General features: G+C 40.4%; 1 long non-coding RNA gene across 2 annotated transcripts in view; it reads right to left on the bottom strand.

The window, feature by feature from the left end:
* The window catches only part of LOC137473603 (uncharacterized), a 125,320-nt gene that overhangs the window by 65,023 nt on the left and 43,165 nt on the right, over positions 1-17,132 (bottom strand). For both annotated transcript variants that reach the window (XR_010998888.1, XR_010998890.1), the window contains one exon: positions 1,894-1,976. This is a non-coding gene — a long non-coding RNA (uncharacterized lncRNA). The remainder of the gene's footprint in view (positions 1-1,893; positions 1,977-17,132) is intronic.

The raw sequence follows: 17,132 nt of genomic DNA, 5'->3' as shown, positions 1-17,132 counted from the left end.
TATTTCCCTGAACTCCAGATGTCCAGAGTTTTGACCAAAACCACAGCTCCTTCTTCTTTGCACACGTGATGTTCTAGAGGAGCTACTTAATACACGGAAATCCTCACGTACTCTTGGCTGAATTACCTCCTTGCCTGCTCCCAGTAAGCAATAACCAATTTCAACCATCTTTTTTCACGGTGTCAGAAAGCCACAAGGGGTTACATTAATGCATGACTACCCTGCAGAGACTGACAGACCAGGTATCACAACCACACTCACATGCAATTTATTAAATCAACCTCTACCCCAAGGACTGCACCACCACCACCCTCAGGTGCAAATGGAAGAGGAAATTAAGGAAGTCTTGGGTAATTTCACTGGCATTTTTATATGAATTTTGAGACAGACCTTTTTTAAAATGGAAAGTTCCACCACACCATGACAAGTCTCTTATTCTGTATCTGGCTCAGCATTTCTCAATGCAATTTACTACCTCCAACAGAAAACTCACTGTAATTTACCAAGAAATGAACAGGCAACAATGGACAACTGCAGTTCACCAGAACAAATGCTGGCAACTTCATTATCACTTCCAGCATTGACCACATGTATTGCAGGGAAAAAGCTGACCTGGTTAAGGACTTTTCCATTTCTGTCTATGATCTCTCAGGGAATGTGCTAAGGAAACGACTGTCCTACTGAATCATTTCAAGAATTTAACAGCCAAGATGATTTATTACCATAAAATAGGTCTTGGAAACAAAGATATTTGAGGAGACTCAATAGCTATTAAATCATTGTGGAAAACATGATGCTGAAGGAATTGCAGATGCCTGACACATGTTATACTCCTTTTTTTTTTTTTTTTTTTTTTTAATATTGAGTGTCTATAAAAAGCAACTCTGAAGAATTACTTAAAAACCTTTCTGACAGAAAAAATTTAAAAATAGAGATATGGGTATAAATTAAAATGGCATCCATAAAAGTAAAAAAAACAATTTTAACTAAAACACCCCACAAAGGCTGTTGGAAAAACTGGAGTCACCAATACACCAATAATTTCAAAACCTATGCATTAAAAATACACATCTCACTTAGTAAACAAGCTGAGGTGCATTTTGCAGAGCTACAGATATTTTAGAATTGACTCAATACATAGAAAACCTTACATCATCTTAATAATGAGTCCACTTGTTAGCTGGTGTGAAACCAGATTCAGTAAAAGCACCTTGGGTTTTGTTATTACAATTGCAGTGTAGATGCTGTTATCACATAGAACACGCTCTGCTCGAGACAGTTGGAAGCAGCTCTCTGTAAAATGTGCCACTGAATACTACAAGTTAATCAGAAAGATGGTCTGTAAGGCTTGCTATGCAAAATACCACTGAAGAACATGCTGCTCTTTTGACCAAAATGGAAAAACTCTTGTGCTAAACCTTCCACTAGACCAGGCTGCTCCAAGCCCCATCAAACCAAGAACTCTTAAAACACCCCAAGTAAATGTTTTAAATGTATTCCAAAATACTCAGCCAAAATACAGCAGCCTCAAAGTAAGATCCAAGCTTTTCTTACACCAGCTGATATTACAGACAATGCTAACAAACTTTTGGAGGCCAAAATCCCTTTCCAGCCCTTCTTGCTTTCAAATCTCTCCTCTTCACATCCCTGGATCACCAGAGCTACAGCAGTAATTAAGACACAACCCAGCCTTGACCTCCTTTGTGCCTTGACACAGTCATGACAAAGGGAGAGAGAAGATCCACCTCGTGCCACTCACGTTGAGCCACGTGGCCCAAAAACAGGGAACCCAGACAGTTCTACAAAGTGCACTCACAAGCCAGGAAATGAGGAAAACTAATGGCCTCTATAATTAAATGTGTGCCTTACAGAAAAGCTGACCAACAGACTTACAAAATAGGAAAATGAGCATTCCTCTTTGACTTCATTTTGCATCGTCCTGGTTCACTTGTGCAACTCAGCCACCATTCCTTTTTCTGCAACACAACAAAGAAAAACAAATTCTGTTTAAAAAAAAAGTATTTGCTTGAACTGACATTTCTCGTTACATTGTTAAGTAATGCTTCAAGCTTACTGCTTGTTTTTAGTCAACACTGGAAAATATTTCCATCCTTCTTGACTGCTTCTCTGATTTTGATTGCCAGAGTATTCCTGAAACTGCTCTATCAAGATGAACCTTGGAGACTGCTTGGTGATTTGAGCATAACACTGACAAACTAGAAATAGATTCCAAAACCTACTGCAGAGCTGACCAAAGAAATTCCTTGTAGCCACAGATAAAGTGAATAAACATTTTTTTTAAAGGATCTTAATTGCTCAAAGGTATCTTTGTGGTGTCTTCTTAGATCTGTGAGTGTTCCTTGCTGGCCTCCAGCACCTAATTCAGAGAGGTGATGACCTGCTCTTGGTTTGGGGTCATAACTGGTACCCCTGTGTTCCAGGCACCCTAAGACACTTCAGTGGGAGTTGAATATCGGAAGGGTTGTTCCTTATGTCCTGCTCTGTGCTTTGGATTCAAATCTATAGAAATAGAAAAATTATATCCATACCTTACTGGGGATTGAAGCAAAAGAAGAGCAAGCAACCAGAAAAACAAACAGAAAAATCTAAGTAGAGTTATGAGAGTATTGTCCTGAAAAAGAATGCTCTGATGCTACATTCTCTATTTAACCACAATAATTAGTAAACTTCCAGCAGAAGTAGCAAAAAAATGCCTCATTCCCTTACTAGGCTAAGTAGCGACCTGGAAGAACTACTCAAACCTCCATGAAGAAGAACTGGATTGCTCCAGATAATGGAATAACTAAATTAACTGGGGACAGAGTGGAAAATGAAGCACAGAGCATCTCATTGCTCAAGGTCAGTGCAGTTCTTGTTCTGCTGAAAATGGTAATTTGCAAGGGGGGGGGAAAAGAGCATTTACAAAAAAAAAAAAGAAAGAGATGGAAAGAGGAGGACAGCAGTCAGAAAGATTCCTGACTCTGGCTACAGTTTGCTGCCAGGAAGGGATAACAAAGCAACAAGTAAATGCCAGCGTGGATTTGTCAAACTGCTTCCCTTCCCTTTCCAAAAAGTTAGAAAGCCCCGGGATACAGAAATAATTCAGTGACCACCAGGACCACCTGAGCATGGCCGCTTTCATGCCATGTCATGTTGTTTTCTCCCAAAACAATAAAGGATCATGGATCTGGAGAATAAAACTGAATTTTTCTCAAGTGATCGCCCAGGTCTTAGCACATGGCATCCAACCTTCAGCAGCAGCAGAACCCCAACACATGCAGAAAGAAGCCGAGTATCTCATTAATTCATCAGACAGCTATGCACAATAAGTGTTTTCTCAATCCTAAATTCTAAAATCTCAATATGAAATAAATACATGTATCATTAGGGGGTATGAAATCATCAAGTCATTTATAAGGGGCACAGTTAAACTTCAAGCTATTTAATTTAGCAGAACAATAGAGCTTTACGAAGTGTGTCTTTCACTAATGACCTGGACACTATTTTTGTTATTTCTGCCTCTAAAATGCACAGCCAATATTTGTGGTTTTTTTAAAAAAAGGCATTTCTTTCTTAAAGCGTTGTTGTGCAGGAAAAAAAAACAGTAAAAAAAAATTAAACTCAGAGTACAATCAAATATACAAAGGAAAACCATACAAGTAGAGATTTCATCATACTCCTCCAGATTTTAAATAGATCAACATATTTTGGAGATGGGTGTGATTTTATGCGAGCTGTGCCCCTTTAAAATTGGCAACTAGATTTAATTCAGTGCTGCCTTATTCTAAGTTCCAAACTCCAGTTGAAAATAGATCTCACAATGGAATCCTACAGCTGAATATACTCTGGGAGAAAATTAATACTTTAATTTATTCCAAATTCATTTGCATGACAGTATATCATTAGTATATACAAAAAAAAATGTATTATACCAACAGAGGAAAAATTCTGTGCAAACAGTGAAAGAAACTCACATCCCACCAGTGAGATGAGCTTGAAACTTGGAGCAACAAAGCTGTTTTATTCCTCTGAGAAACAAACCCATAAAAAAAATACCAAAAAGAGCTGTTAATAGTCTACATTGTCATTTTAAAAAATACCGTATGACCTTAAAAAACCCCGTGAAGCAAATATGATTTCTTTCATGCCAGGTATCTCCTAAATAGCTGAAAAGAGCCACACGGACAATCAAGTGCAGACTAAAAATAACTGATGGAATACAGCTCACCTACAAAGCAAGTTTTCCTACCTCACTGATTAACCAGTTGAAGAGGAAAGAAAACACACACTCACTTTGTAACTCCATCAACCTTGTTGTCCTGGAAACAATTCTACAAGAGAAGTACTTAACTGCCAAAACATCTTCTGCTACTACTTTTTGGGTTTTATTCTTCCCCTGCTTCCCTCTCTGCAGTGCTCTCAATGTTTGATAAGCAGCCAGCACCAAACCTAACCCATCAAATGGCACAGAAATTGGATCTCCTGCTCTTAAAAGGAAATACCTAATTCCATTTGAGTATGCAGCACTTAGGGAGCGCCAGGTTTGCACAAAGGCTATGGAACGGACTGGGTCATTTTGTTGTTGTTGTTGTTGTTAAAATGTCCTATTAACTGAACCTTTCACTTGAGGAAATGGCCTCAAGTTGTGCCAGGGGAGGTTAACATTAGATATTAGGAAGAATTTGTTCATGGGAAAAGTGGTCAAGCACTGAACAGGCTGCCCAAGGCAGTGGTGGAGGCACTATCCCTCTAAGTGTTAAAAAAAAAAAAAAACAAAAAAAACCAGGATATAGCAATTGAGGACATAGTGTGGTGGTGAACATAACGGTGCTGGTAAGCTGATGGTTGGATTTAAGTGACCTTAAAGGTCTTTTCCAACCCAAAAAACTCCATGATTCCATATAAACCACCCAATCTACAGGGTGAACTCAGCCTTCCTTATTCAGGTGCCCAAGTACCTGGGGTGAAAGTCCTTTCTCTCCCATTCTGTGGGAGTGCAACAAGGTCATAAACCACAAAAAAATTATCTTTTTTAGGTTTTATGGTTACCGTCTGTGTTTAGAAGGGTCTTGGCAATTTCTGCCACATTGCTGGCCACAAATTCAAAAAACGCTTCCGTGCCCCAGTACTGGAAACAATTGTGCCCTCCCTTTCTTGGTTTAGAATCCTTTTTTGAAACAGGTCTATGCTTTTACTAGAAGAGAAAACTTAATTTTAACCTCTGTATGAAATAAAAACTAGGTTTAGAAACCAGATTTATCTAGGAAACAACAGGTTTGTTTCAGACGACCACTTTACTCTCCACATCTCTCCATACAATTGTTCTTTTTGCTACGCAGCCTGTTTGGGTCAGGCTTACCTAAATTGTCCAATCCACTGCAACAAATATATATACTTACTTAAACACTTGTAAATTCCTAATTTCTAAACTACCAGTGTTTTAAAAAATTTGGCATCTGAGCTTCTCAGTCAGCCTGCCCACACACACTGCCCACACCTGTTTTTCCAGTAAAATACCAGAGTCTGCACTGGTCTCAGATGGGAAAAATCACAATTCACTGTTTTCAAATGAAACCTGTTAATTACCAAAATTATTCCCACAGCAAGTCCAAAGGGATTTTGGTTCCTTCAGAAGATCCATGATTAAACATAGCTACACTCAGCAGTTTTATTCAGTGTGGTATCTCTGATTTATTATCTTCACTCTGCTAAGAGACCTGCGTTTTCCCCCGACTTCCTCCAATTTACAATGTATTCACAAGGTTTTTTTCATGTTCCTCAGCAATGCTGGTTATCCATCTTTCTGTACCTTAGATTTTCATATAAACCCAATCTAATTGTTACCCAGAGAAGCTGTGGCTGCCCCAGCTCTGGAAGTGTTCAAGGCCAGGCTGGATGGGGCTTGGAGCAAGCTGGGATAGTGGAAGGTGTCCCTGCCCATGGGAGGGGGGTGGATCAAGATGGTCTTTAAGGTCTTTTCCAACCCAAATTCTGTGCTTCTAATAGGCTTTTTACATTGATTTTCAATTGTATCCTTGTATCTGTTTTTCCAATGACTTATCTTTAATATATCAATGTGAGTCACAGCTTTGTTTTCCCTTTTCTCTTGTGATTTTATTCCAGACATTGTAAACCTTCTGTGTATCCTCTGTATTCCTTTTAGGCATCTTCTGGAGAGACCACAGAATCATAAATGGACTGGGTTGGAAGGGACCTCCAAGATCCTCTTATTTCTTACCCCTGCCATGGGGAGGGACACTTTCCACTAGACCAGGTCATATGTTTAGCTGGCAAAATTAGCTGAAATCCCAATTAATCAGGATCTGGAGTCGCTACCAATAAACAACCACCACTAACGGATCCAAAATCTCAGCCTCACAGTCTTGAGCTGCCTCTGCAAAATGCCACAGCTAGGGATTAAAATTTCTCATCTCCTCCACTACAGACCCAGATGCCTCGGCAGCATTTTACTGCACAGGCTCAATAAACATTCCATGTGCCATCAAGCAGGCAGTGAACATCCACAGAAGTCTGTCTTAACACGTCAAAGATCCAGGGATTTTCAGCATCCCATCCCTCGTACCATGCACGAGAAAACTCAACAGCAGAGACAGAGAGGAGGAAGGTATTTGGAAACTTGGTACATACGAGCAAATTTAACATTATGAAAATTGTGGTGCCTTACAGTAGCAGCGCTGTTACACGCGTTACAAACACTGAATTTTGTCAAACTATTTCCAGTAAATGCTTTTTTTTCCCCACCTCAGCACTAGAAATTCCCAATGCATAGTATAAATCGTTATGTTCTGCACTTTCTAGCTCAAAGGAGGACCAGGTTTTACCAGCCAGCTTTTAGGAGTATTTAGACCCTCCCTCTCTGATACAGAAGCACACTGGTCTCAGGCTGGAAAAACATATCTTATACTGATTTTTTTCTTCTTATTTCAGGCAAAAATTCCACACCACAGCAAAGTTTTTGCCTTCTGCTGCCACTGAATACCAGCTGCACAAGTAAAACAGAAAAAGGCTGAAGTTATTTTAAAACAGCTACTTTTCTCTACTTAAGTGTTTAGTTTTCAGTAATTGACTATGTCATGGGTGGGAAATTAATGCCCAAAGTGATGCAAACACCAATACCCCTGAGTAGGGCTGTGGCAACAAGTGAATGAAAAAAACTTGCAGGGTAATGTAAAAATATAGTATGGAGGGTTGAACAGCATTATTAACTGGGGAGAAAAACCCATATAGCTAACACAACAAAACAACACCCTCTGATGATTCTTTTTAGACTCAGGCAGTATTGCTACAAAATACCTAATCAAGGTGACACAAAGAACTTCTAAACCATTTATTAATTACTTGAGGCTATTTTTCATTTTACTGCTTCACTGCAATTTCCATTAGCATGGGAAATTGTACCATTTTTTTCCAAAGAGATATTTCCAGCGAAGTCAGTGTGGATTCAACAAGACCAGGACCTTCATATAAATAGAAATCAGAAAATAGTATTTCCATAAGAACCTGCTCAGATTTATTGGATTAACAGGCACTTACAAGTGACTCATGCTGACACAGCCTATAGTAATCCAATCTATTTGAGATAAGAATAAATTCAAAGAAAACCTTAAATTTAGAAAAATCACCTCTGTGGCTGCACACATAGTTGGCTTTATTACACAAAATCACATTAACTGTTCCCTTCAAATGGGGAGGACAAATAAATTAAAAGCTAAATTCTAGCAATTTTTTTTTCCATGAGTGCAGCATGTCCTCAACAGCAGTAGCTGCCACACTGAGCATAATTAGAGAGGGACAGGAGAGCCCTGTGTGGAAGTGCCTTGTGGAACAAAGCAGTTTTCCTGTCCTACAATCCCACAGGAATATGCTGTGCTAAAAGAGTGGGAGGAAGAAGAGCCACCAAACCACCTCAACCTTGTCTCAGGAGAATTAAGGCAGGTCATTAAATCTGCAGTGGCAACCACCATTTCTCCTGCATGTACACTGGTTTTCCTTTCTGTCTGGGATTTCTTGGAGAACTCTGACTTATCTCCAGGGGATGTTACTAAATCCTAACCAATACTAAGGTGTTCTAGCTCAGCACACTGAAGCATCAATGCTTTCCTGAAACCCTGAAGGATGCTTTCACAGCTCTCACAAGTCCTTTAAAACATGGCAGCAAGCAGGGAGCTGGGACACAGCTTATTTCTATAAATACTCCTCCGCAGCAATAAAAGAATTTTTACCTCTTGATATTGCCATGAATAGCAACAGTCTGGAAAAAAATGTATTATTAAATATTACAGAGTCATAGAATGGCTTGGTTTGGAAAGGACTTTGAAAAATACCTAGTTCAGACTCCTTGCCATGGACAAGGACACCTTCCACTATCCCAAGGCTGCTCCAAGCCCTGACCAACCTGGCCTTGGGTTCTTCCAGGGATGGAGCAGCCACAGCTTCTTTGGGCAACCTGTGTCAGAGGGACCCTCAGAGGGAAGAATTTCTTCCTAATATCCCATCTAAACCTGCCTTCATTTCATATGAAAAGAAAAAAGTCAATATAAGGAAAAGTGACACTGGCCAGTGCAAGGGATCATGCACTGAGGACTGGACTTTTACCTTTACCACCAATTACTGGAAGATATAATTAAATACCACCTGTGTGTAAGGATATTTGAAAGCCACAGGATACTTGAAAGCCACGTGTGTTCTGCCATCCATAAAGCAAAGACACTTCTCTGTGTGCAGGGATGTAAATCACTGAGTACACAGATGAAAACTCATTTGTAAGAACCAGCTGCACACTGCTGGGGCCAACAAAATCTTATCAAATGCAGACTTCAAGGCTGAAGTGACTTATTTAGAGAACTGCTGTGCTGCTCTCACCTGCAGTACCCAGTTAAGTTAGATCAAGGACAACAGCACATGCCAACTACCATCATAAGCAGGAGGCTCTAATTTTTTATGCACGCTTTCCTTCAAGCATACACACCCACTCTCAGCAAATTCCCATTAATGGCCATTCTAGAATCATGAAAAGCAGTATGTTATAGCCTTGGGCTAACTAAATTAGAGTCAGCTATGCTGAAGCTGCAATCACAGTCAAAACCTGCTGTATGACTTCCACCACAATAAAGATACTCCCTCAGAGAGCCTCTTCACAGCGTAATGCTTTCAAAAAAACCTCACTATAGCCTGCACCTCCTCTGAGTTTGGTCATGATAGCCTGGGGCCTTGCCCAAGGACACTCAGAAAAAAGATCAAAAGTTAACCAGCAGTCAGAAAAAAGCTGATTATACCCATGATTTTTTACGTGCTTTAAGTGGGGATGCGGATCTTGTCTTGAAGGAGTGCAGAACAGGTGAGAACTCAAATGGCAAAGTGCAAGGGGACATGGCACAATTTGTTCTGACTGAAAGACAAGGTTAAAAATCTCATTTTCTGTCACAATGAATTGGGTTTTCAAAGTGAGCCCTCTCTGCCCTTGTGCTTTTTTCAGATTTGATTTCTGGAGAAATTCTAGCCTGTACATTACAGTAAAAATGCTGTAAAATTTTCAAATAGCTAGATTTTGTGCTAACCCTAATTCATAATCATTCTGGCCTTGCAACCGTGGTGTGAAATTCACTGAGCTAGACAGCTGGGAAGGGGGGGGTGTGAAGAGTGGGGGTGGTGTTGTGTTTTTTTATTATTATTGCACTTCTGGTGTTCAACCCTTCTACTCTATACGAAATCCATATTCAGAATTCTGTAAGCATGAAGATGCTTTTACGTACAAGGATTTGGTCAGGCTCTAAAAGCATCTGCAGCTTCGTTTGCAATGAATGAATCTCTCTTCAAATTTACTTTGGTGACCAAAATATGTGTTTCTAGCCTGTAGTCCTGACTTAGGTAAAGAGTGGTGCTGCTCAGAAAATTCTTTTGTCCATGTAATGCTCTCCAAAATAATTTTTATCCCTTCAAAACCCTCTAAAGGACACCTACTGAGAAATGCTCTCCAAAGAAACCTGAAGAAAACTGCCTGAGCTCACAGTACTGGTAGAGAACTAAACCTTAAATGAAGTTCTAGGAAAGAACCACCAGCTTTTGACGTAAAGTTGTGGTGAGTTTTCACTGAAGCCCTCAACCCTGCCAACCCATGGCTAAATGCAATTCTTCACTTCCTATCCTAAATCAGCCGTAACAGGAAGACGGTTTTGCTCTGTCGTTTTCAGACCTCATTAAAACCCAGCACTAAGCATAATTCTGGACAGTGGAACTTGGCTGTGGACTGAAAAAAAAAAAAAGTCCCCAACATTTAGACAATCTAAGAATTTTAGCCTTTTTTTTTTTTTTTTCTACCTAAATGGGACTTGGGCACAGCTCTTCACCAAAGACGTGGTTTTATTTTTTCACCTGCTCTTGATACATGCTGGATCAACATCGTGAGGTACGCAAATTTAAACAGAACTAATTAGGTGGGAAAACCCCTCTAAAGACCACAGAGTCTAACCATTAACCCAGCACTGCCAAGACCACCATTAATCCATATCCCCAAGTGCCACATCTTTTAAATCCCTCCAGGGACAGCAACTCCACCACTGCCATGGGCAGCCTGTGACAGGGCCTGCCAACCCTTTTGGTGAAGAAATTTTTACTAAAATCCAAACTGAGCCTCTCCTGGCCCAACTTGAGGCTTTTTCCTCCTGTCCTACTACCAGGAAAAGACAAGCACAACCTACCTACAGCTGCTTTGTAACACGAGCACATCAGAAAGTCAAACTCTCACTCAATTTCTTGTGCAACTATCAGCCAACTTTTAATTACTTCCCCCCGCCAAAAATCTTCTATTCTTAACAATTCTTTAAAGGCCACTTAAGGCACACCAAGAGCTATTAAAAGCAACACTGGGCTGTTTCATGGATCATCTCCCAAGGTGCCACGCTCCAAAGCACACAATGCCACTGCATTTCTGCCTCTCTAATACTGTCTTTAGGCAGCTACAAGTTGTCTGAGTGAGAAAACATTATTTTGTGCATGTCCTGTTAAAAAAGATTAATCTGTTCAACACCTGATGATTCACTCACCCACATGTTAGAAGTCCACACAAAAATGACTCATTCTGTCCGTAAGAATATTCACCTGGGATACCCAAGTCCTCTCATCTTTTCCAGAGCTGGTAACTGATTTTTCTTGCAAAGGGTGGTGGATGGCAGCTTCCCTATGAGAGCAATGGGTGACATGAAGGAGAAGCAGACATGGGACTGGGCCCTGGAAATTTTATAAACCATCTACCTAATAATAATAAAACCACTCGAGAGTTAAGTTTGTGGATAACTGAAGAACTGGCAGAGGAAACAGGAACACGCCACAGTGAGACAGCTGTTGAAGGCAACAACTGATTTTAACCCTGACAAATCAACATCACCCAGATTTGAAGGAGCTCAGGCTACTCCTCCGTGAGCTGAACACTTTCTCCTAGGAAAGGGCTCGGCAGCAGCTGTACTGAATCACCCTGGTAGGGACAGCCAGTGCAGGGCAAATCCACATTAAGGGCTTGGCTGATGACAGCAGGTTTGTTGTGTTCGTGCAACAAATCAAGCTGAGCTCCAGGCTAGAACTTCATGTCCAGTTCTGATACCCACGCTGCGGAGACGCCAAGGGACTGGCAAGCGTTCAGGGAAGAGTTTGGAAAATAGTGGGTCTGGCTGGGATACAGACTCCGTGACGCCAGGCCAAACATCTCCTGCATTAGGGAGATGAGCCCCTGACCTTGTTTTCATAGGTACTTTGTGAATATGACAAATAACAAACAGCTCTTCGATCCTTGGAGAGAAAGGCACAGCAGGATAGTACAGCTGGAAGGCAAACAAGCTTGAGCTGGAAGTAACTTCTCGCTTTTTAGCAACAGCAGTGCTAAATATTTAGCATTCATTGGTGTTCTAGGATGGCAGAGCTTCTAACAGCACACCAACAGGAACTTGTGAGGAAAAGTTCTCATCTTCTTTCACAGAGAACCACACAGGCTTGATACAGAGACATGAATCTAAAAATCCCATGGAATCACAGAATAATTTGGGATGTAAAGGATCCTGAAGACCATCCAATTTCAACCCCCTGTGGGCAGGGACACCTTCCACTATGCCGGGTTGCTCCAAGCCCCATACAACATGGTCTTGAAAAATTCCAGGGGTGAGGCAGCCACAGTTTCTCTGGGCAACCTGTACCAGGGCCTCCCTACCCTCATCGCCAAGAATTTCTGCCTAATATCCAATCTCTCCTTCAGCTTTCATGCATTTTCTTGTCCTAAAACTGCTTGTCTTTTACTAAAAAAATAAAAAATCCTGAAGTTAGTCTTGAAGTTAATTTTCATGCTTCATTTTACTGTTACTGCTATGTAATGCCCACTGCTTTATGCTGTCTCAATATCAACTGTGCTCCCTTGCCTTAAAAGAAGCACTTTGTAGATTGTTTTCCTCCTTGGTAAACTTAAATACAAAAATACAGGCATGGAAAATACCTGCTTTGCTATTTTTCTTGACCCCCATTACCTCAAGAAGTAACATGGAAAATAGAGAGAAAAAAAAAAAAAGAATGTGTGACCTTAATTTAGGGGAAAGTAAGTGGTAACTCTGATTGTGTATTATTAGAATATGATGAGAATTTATGCAAGAGGACACTAGTTTAGCCAGAAAAGCACTTAACAGAAGTGACTAAAGACATGCTTGCTGCTTGCATGACACAGCTCTCTCTTTCCAGCCCTTCTATCACCCAAACACATTTTACTGCCACCCCTTCTGCAACTCCTGGACCTGCATTTTTGACTGAAGTTTAGACAGTACTTGGAGGCACCAAAGTGCACAGCACACCCAGTTCAGTAATCCAGGAAAAGACTTTCAGATGTATTTGTTCTACCAACACCTTGCATTCAGTGACTAAAGGGGAATAAAGATAACAAACTTGTGGTGGCCAACACCACAAACGAGTCCTGAGAAATGAAAAACACAAAAAGAAATAATCTAATGAAGGAGGATCCTTTCCTGACGCAAGAAATAAAGTATACAGATCCTGAACTCCTGCTTATTTCTAATTCTGTAAGTCAAAAAAAAAAAAAAATTTTAAACTGATTAAGGCACAACTGACTCATTTTTAATTCTGAGTCATCCCAAATCAGTGGATTCTGGGGTCAGACTATCTGTGCCCTCAAGAAGGTAATGGAATATGGCAATTTCTAATCCACTTAAGAATCAGGAAATTCACACAGCAGGTGTGAACACTAACAAACCACTATTTTCACTTTATACTGAAAAAAAAAAATTTCAATCAAGCCTCTCTCTATGGAATATAACAAGAGTTCTGAAGAGAGTGGATAAGATAAGCCATGCTGTTTTACACAAAAAAGTAGGGCAAGTCCTTTCCTGGCTTGTCCCGCTAGAATTACAGACCTTGAACTCGGAGAAAACAAATAAAAAACCTCTTGAGAGCAGTAAGAGATCAGGGCAACCTTCTTCACACTGCCCTGTGCTGGGGGCTGCACACACAAACCACATCCTGAACAGCACCAGCTCTGCTCCTGATGCCACCAGGCAGCAGCTCCTCACCTTCCACTGTATCCCAATTTAATATTCTGCAAAAGCAAACACACTGGATTTATGTAATGACTGCCAGTGTGTCATTCACTCCATGGGATTTGGAGTTTTAACTCCTTCAAGACGCAATCCCAGAAAAATTAATGTATTCCAGTAGCTTGGAATACTCATATTTCTGGGGAATTTATCACAGAAGTATTTAGCACAGTGGTTTTAAATCTTCTAATTTTACGAGGAGATTCGAACTGCTCAGCATTTTTCTGAAAATTCTTGTTCCCAGAATTACCAAGTTACATAAGAATCTCATATGCCAATAATGAAACATTTTCTAGTCTCCAAGGTAGCACAGAAATGCCAGAAATTTGTCTGACATTCCTCCCCCTTCCAAAAACAACCCAGCAGGCATGTAAAAAGAACTCAAAGTGTTATTTATAAAGTCTCATTAATTATCAATTATTGTAATACTAGTAGCCCAATTGTTCCTGAATACTTGGTGAGGAATGTTGATGATTTCCATGCATTCCTGTCAGGTCTTCTTTATCCAGGGAAACAAAGATAAGAAAGGAAAAAGAGTAGAGGAAAAGGAAGAGGAAGAGGAGAGAAAAAACCTGGTTTGCATCAGTTTTCCAGCCTTTTTAAGATTACAAGTACCTGATGTTTTTATTAAAATAAGTATCTACGGCTTTAATAAAACACATGAATTAAAAGAAGATGTTTCCTCCCAATATCACTGCATCAACCACTATGGGATCAGCATTTGGAATAAAAATCAGCAGGAGCACTTCCCCATCAATGACAGCAATATACAGCTCTGTTAATTTATCGCTCATTATTATTCATCATTACTCTGGCTCAAAACAACTTTCAGGAGAGGAGTAGCTGGGAAACTTTGCATTTTTCCTTAGCAAGTATCTACGTAAAACATAAAAATGAGGCATCTAAACTATCTGTTCCCAATTACAAAGGCTTTTTATATGGTCCACAAATTCTCCTACAGTACAAAAGTAGATTTTAGAAGGTTAACACACACATTAAGAAGTCCAAATTCTAGCTAACACTTAAATATTGGTGTCTTAAAGCTATTTTAAGTAAAGAGCAGCAGTAGAGACGAGTGTAGAACTACAGCTACAGTTCTGGAAGCTACCAAATATCTGATTAATCCCATGGAAAAGGATAGCTGGATGTCCAGTGAAGTATCCAAGCTTTTTGAGTTGCTTACCGAATTCCCCTTATCTCTTTATTTGCTATAGGTGGTACAGTGGCATCACATCACCTGTGCCTGCCCCTAGATTAGGACAAAAAAAATGGAAAATTTCTTTTCTCTCCCTCTCAACCTCTTCATCCTCACTTCAAACCCAAAGCCTCCAAAATGTTTTGCAAAGGCATGTTGTAAAACTAACTTTAGGTGTTTAGTAGAGTGACAAAGGGAACCATTTTGGATCCTCTCTGCAGAACTAACGCCTCAAACTGCAGTTCTGCTCATTTGTATTTTAATCCAGCTCGTGTGCTGGTATTCCAGCAGCATATGGCAGTGTGTATTTCAGTTGGAAGAGCTTCAAGGAGGAGCAGCAGCAACATTCTAAAAAACTGCTTATATACCAAACCAAGGTGTTTTTTTTTTTTCAAGTGAGTTTCACATAAATCTTTAGGATGCTCATCCTCTTCTACCAACAAAAAAAACCCCTCCACATCCAGAACCAAGTTTTCTTTGCCCAACTGTCTTTAGACTGTTACCTGCTTTTTATGGCAGAACACCAAGAAATAACAATTATGAAGGAAGCTCAAGTTCCCTCTTCAGAACCACAATGATGAAAAGAAGAAAAGATCTTAATACTTGTTGTTTGGAATTATTCCAGCAATTAGGAGACTCTGGATAAATCTCATCACACTTTAAAAATCAGATATCCAGGTGAGATTAATCTTAATCCAGTGGGATTACATGGATATCACTTTTCACAAAGCTAGTTAGGTGAAACCCTCAGTTGCAGGGGAAGCAGAGCTCTGAAAACCTGCAGAAGAGATGGTATTTGCATCACAAATCTGAGTAGGATTTACCATAAACCAGCCACATGTTGTACCACTGCCAACACCTCAGCAGAGTCTGAAATCCCACGCCAAGTGTCTAAAATAGACAACACCAGAAACAAAATGCCTGAAATAACCTTAGGACCTTACAGAAGGTGAAAATAGACAACTTGAAGGAAACAAACTCTCTGAATAAACACCAAGTTCATTATTCACTGATTGCAGAGGCTTTTTCAGGCCTTGACACCAACAAAATCTTACCACTGATTACAGTATGATTTCTGCCTGAGCAAGGACAGTGGGGTCCTTCCCTTGAGAAGTAACTACAAATTGCTGTATCTAAAGAAAGCGAAGCATCCCCCTGAAATTGTACACAAACCTTGCTTCAAACCAGTTATCCCAAGTACTCTGTACAGCCCCATCTGTGGAGCAGACAACTCCTCCAGTGAGTATTGTCCCAAACCACAAGAACTTTGTGTTAATTTTCCTTAATTCTTGGCAGACATTAACTGAAAACACCCCTCTTTGTCCTGACACCATCCCTGAACATTTGCATCCAATCCACACTTATTTGATGGGAACAAATGAACACAGAGCTCTCAGCATCCTTCAGACCTCCATAAAATACTGTCTTTCTCCAAATTAACGTAACAACGAGATCAGCAAATGTCACTGCTGAAGCAAACACCTGCTTTAAGGTTTGGTGGGCAGAAGAACTTTCCAAACCTGCTAGAAACTGAGATCAGCTAGCACTCAGCTGGAAGAAACCCTAGGTTATGTAATCTACATAGTTTTTAGACCAGTCTGCATTCTTGAAGAGCCCAAAACTGAGGAAGCTACAGACAGAACAAAAGAGAACAGAAAAAGTTCATCAACCTCAGCCCAGAGGCTGCTGAGGATTCTGTATCTGCACACCGAGGCAGGACTGCCCACTCACCCACACAAACCCGAGCACTGCAATCTCGTAATATCGAGGGTAAAGCACCACAAAATTTCCAGCGAGTCAGATCAGTCCTTTATTTGGATGAACAACCACTAACAAGTAGTAAATTAAAAGATCCATTTCAGGGTTGGGTTTGGGTTTTCCTTTTCTTGGTAGCGTGTGAATCAGTCCAGACACAAACTCATCTTAAAAACTCAGAAACAGCTCAACTGAGGCTGCCACTGACCATACGGAACGAACAGAAAGTGGTAACACACAAATTCGGCCTGACCTTTAAAGACAGATTCATCTCAACCCAGTTTCTTCTGTTGAGTATGCTGGGGTTTTTCCTCGTTTCACAGAATTGCAGAATGGTTTCAGTAAGAAGAGACCTTAAAGCCCATCCAGTCCCACCTCCTGCCGTGGGTAGAGACACCTTCCACTATTCCAGCAGGGACACTTCCAGGGATGGAGCAGCCACAGTTTCTCTGTGTAACCTCTGCCAGGGCCTCACCATCCTCACAGTAAAGAACTGATTCCCAATATCTCATCTAAAACTGCCATCTTTCAGTTTGAAGCCATTCCCCTTTTCCTGTTACCCCATGCTTTTGTAAATAATC

This window comes from Anomalospiza imberbis, chromosome 5 (assembly GCF_031753505.1).
Source record: "Anomalospiza imberbis isolate Cuckoo-Finch-1a 21T00152 chromosome 5, ASM3175350v1, whole genome shotgun sequence".
Classification (NCBI taxonomy): Eukaryota; Metazoa; Chordata; class Aves; order Passeriformes; family Viduidae; genus Anomalospiza; species Anomalospiza imberbis.
Note: the sequence above shows the minus strand (reverse complement) of the source record. Positions and strands in the feature narration are given on the sequence as shown.